Here is a 4,100-nt window from a genome sequence, read left to right as displayed (position 1 = left end):
ATTAGGTACTGGATATCTGTTTGTACAAAATTGTGATGTTCTTAGAACAGCTGGCGATTACTTGCTTATGTGCCTTCCTTGTGAAAATCGTCCGGGCTTTAGTCTTTTTGGACTGCGAAGTCAGCCGGGTTTCATCTGTAGTCTTGTTGTAGTGCACACCGTCAGCCGTTGTTGTTGTAGGTCGTCACGTCCAGGGCTGTCTCATGATGCAGTCATTAAACTGGGACCCGACCCAGTGCTTGGGATCCCATCGATTCTAGGCCTCGGTGAGCGTGGAAGCCGGCGACTGCAGAACATAGCAGCAGCAGAGCGGAGAGAAACCCTCTCCACGTACTCCCGGTCGCTCGCTCAAAACCCTCGCCCCCCGCTCGATCCCGCCGCCCGTCCCGTTTCACGCCCAGACCGCCGCGACGCTTCTCAATCCCCAACTCTGAGCACCGCGGCCTTTGATCCCAATCCCGCCGCAAAACCCTCACAATGGCAGCATCCCAGAGGCCAACAGAAAGGGTGGTGTCGGTGTGCACCCCAACGACGGCGGAGACCACGCTCGTGTTCGAGATCGCCAGGTACAGCCTGCACAAGGGCATCGGCGCCGGCAAATTCATCCAGTCCAACCCCGTCTCCGTTGGCGGCTACGAATGGTGCATACGCTACTACCCCGACGGGGACGCGAGCAAGGAGAGCGAGGACCACGTGTCAGTCTACCTGGAGCTGCTGACCAAGGGCGCCACGGCAAGGGTGTTCTACGACTTGAGGCTGATCAACCATGAAATCGATCTGTTCACGGGGAGGTGCTGTCCGAAATCGCCGACAGAGTTCGATTCCGACGCCAGCAAGGACCCATCCATCCTTGGGAGAAACAAGTAGCTCAAGAAGAAGAGAAGCGAACTAGAGAAGTCTCCGTTCCTGCGGGGTGACCGCCTCATGATTGAGTGTGCCCTCACTGTGATCAAGGAACCACTTGTTGAGGAGACCGTTAAAATCCGGGTGCCACCCTCAGACTTGGCAGATAATTTTGGAAAATGGAGAGACACGGGGGAGGAAGCAGACGTGACATTCAATGTTAGAGGGGAGACTTTCCATGCGCACAAGCTCGTGCTTGCGATGCGGTCACCGGTCTTCAAGGCACAGCTCTATGGACCGATGGGAGACAGGACGGCGCGGAACATAACCGTGGAAGATATGCAGCCTGATGTTTTCAAGGAATTGCTTCACTTCATCTACTCGGATTCATTGCCTTCACCGGAGAACCCCGATGAGGAGAATGACAACATGGTTAAGCATTTACTGGTGGCTGCAGATCGCTATGCCATGGAAAGGATGAAGGTGATGTGCGAAGCTAGTCTCTGCAAAAGTCTTACTGTCGAGACTGTCGCGGCCACGTTAGCTCTGGCTGATCAGTATCATTGCAGCGGGCTCAAAGATGCTTGCATTGAATTTGCCATCTCTTGTAATAGAATGGGTGGTGTGGTTGCAAGCCAAGGGTATGGGCACTTGAAAAGATCATGCCCTGCTGTCTTAGGAGATATCCTGGAGAGAGTAACGAAGTCTCCCAGAGTTTAGTGTGCTCATTCCGGGGTGAACTTGGATTAGTTAGGTTAGTTAACATGTAGCCACCTGAGATGAAGTCGTCTCTTATCCTCACTTGTCACTTATAGAGATCTTTCCGAGGAGCAACTAAATCTTGGAGATTTTAGTATGCTCATCTTGGAATCATGTGTTAGCTTAATTACCTGTACTACTTGATACCCGACCATATGAGATGAATCTGGTTTTTTTTTAGAACCGATGAATCTGGTTTATATCTGCTATATTTGATTTCTCTTTTTTCTTAAAGGTGAGGACACTTTCAATTCGTTGTTATTTACTTAATTAGTATATATTACATGCGCTACAAACTAATGCACTTGCAGAGGGAGGCTAAGTGATAGATTTTAATGAGAAAATACTACGAAATCCTGTCTGTACATGATGTGGGAACTGCCAGCTCTGATTTGGATGAGTATAATGTTTGTCAATTGGGCATACGGTGTACTCTGTTGTAGACATGTAGTTGTAGGGCACACCATCGCTCGTGGGCTCTAGCAGATTATCCATATCCGCAACCTCTTAAAAAGTTTTGGACTTCACTCTAAAGGCCTGTTTGGTTGCAGTCTTGAACAGTACCCGCGTTGCATACACATCTCAACCCAGCCAGGCTCTGAAAAAACAGCCTCATATACGACATATGCGAGATGTTTGGTTGCCTGCATATGGACTTCCTGCATTAGGGAATCAACTTTGGCATGTTGTTTGGTCACCTGCATTGTCTCGGCGCATGCAACTACACGCTGTTTGGTTGCCCGCATGAGGTATGATTAAGAGCTAGCACTTGCACTTAGCACACAGGGTTAAGAGCTAGCAGAAGAAGGGTGAGAAGAAATGCAGTGTGCGCCGGACCATGGCGACTGAGGTGGATAGTGGTCGTGGCGCCTTGTCCGACATGACGAGCATGGAGTCGTGGACGAGCGACCCCGCCGGCTGCACCGCGAGCGACACCGTCGGCGAACTAGTCGCGGTGCTCGCGCAAAGACAGTGGACAGAGGAGGAGAATGCAGTGCTCGCGCCATGGTATCGTCAGTGCAGTGGACGAGAGAGGAGGTCGAGATGATCGACGCCAGGAACGACTCCAGTGTAGTAGGAAGAGAGAGAGGAGGCCAAGATGATCGACCCCGTCGGCGGCGCGGCAAACTGCAGTGTGCACGAAGGCAGAGGACACAAGAAAGCAGTCTGCGCGCCATTACGGCGTCAGTGCAGTAGGAGGACGACAGAGAGTAGGCCGAGATGAGCGACGTCGAAAACGACTCTAGTGTAGTAGGACGTGGGCAAGGAGATCAAGGGGAAGAGCTTCGGCGTCGAGAGGAACGAATAGGAGAGCTCTGAGTAGAGGATAGAGGAGCTCGACATGGCAGCGTCAGTGCAGTAGACTGTTGTTCATAGAGAGATGAAGCTACGATCGTCGAATCCAAAAACTTACAACACGAATGTTGTGAGGGACTGCAAGATTAGGCTGCTGCTCAAAGGAAATTTCAAATGATAGATCGTGCGCGACGAATCTGACAAAATTCGTCCAGGATAGCTTCAAACGGGAACACGAGATTAAGAACTTACGGCCGACGAAATTACGAACCGATCGCCTGAATAGAACCGTAGCATCGAGGTGCATCTTTTTCGTGTAGAGCTTACCTCGAATCGAAGTACCGTTGTGTAGATCGGAAGGGGCTAGGAAGAACAACATTAGAGAGAAGATTACTCGAGGTAGGAGAAGATAAGCACGCACATGCTGCATACCAGCTCGTATCCCTCACATCTCCCCTCGTGCAAGTGGCCCATCATGTGCGCTCGCCTCAGCCAGGCTCGCTAGAAACTACAGACCTAAGCGTTTTCGGGGAGCCAGGCCCATGTGTGCTTTAAGTTTCGTGTTGTGCATGCCCAATAGTAAATGCAACCAACCAAACGGGCTCAATCTTTCTCGCACGGGTCAGGCTTGGTCTAATGCGGGCAACCAAACACGACCTAAATGTTTTTGGTGGCTGCAAGAGTATGGGCAAACTCAGATTCTCCTTATTCAAGTCTTCCAGAAAAATTCCCACCTCATGAGACCTACTTGTCAGTGGGACATCTCTCTTTCATTTTTGTCCTTTTTTCTCTCCGGCTCTCTCCTCCCGCGACCACACTTGCCTCACCATCGTGGCCGTTTGCCGCGACCGAAGATTGTGAAAGTGATGTCGGACTCAATGACTGCGCAACAGTAGTGCGGGAGAGCCGCCGACAGCACCGCACATGCCCGGGCAATGGCGGACCTAGCCCACTAGGCCAGGGTGGTCCAGCAGTGGTACTGCACTTATACATTTTTTTTGTTGTATTTTTCTTTTATTTGTTAGCCTTCCTTCTATGGTATAAAAGCTACTTCCTCCGTCCCATAATGTAAGACGTTTTTTGACGTGTCAAAAAACGTCTTACATTATGGGACGGAGGGAGTATTTCCAAATCTCAGGGGACACCCTTTACCTCCGCCATTGCACACGGACTACGACGTGGTACGTCACGGGGATGGTGAG

At 50.9% G+C, this 4,100-nt stretch overlaps 1 pseudogene; it reads left to right on the top strand.

Moving 5' to 3' along the window:
• Positions 1–477: 477 nt before the first annotated feature.
• On the top strand, positions 478–1,563 carry LOC119368019 (annotated as a pseudogene).
• Positions 1,564–4,100: the final 2,537 nt, after the last annotated feature.

The sequence above is a fragment of the Triticum dicoccoides genome, chromosome 2B (genome assembly GCF_002162155.2).
Source record: "Triticum dicoccoides isolate Atlit2015 ecotype Zavitan chromosome 2B, WEW_v2.0, whole genome shotgun sequence".
Taxonomy (NCBI): domain Eukaryota; kingdom Viridiplantae; phylum Streptophyta; class Magnoliopsida; order Poales; family Poaceae; genus Triticum; species Triticum dicoccoides.
This window is presented reverse-complemented; position numbering and strand designations above follow the sequence as displayed.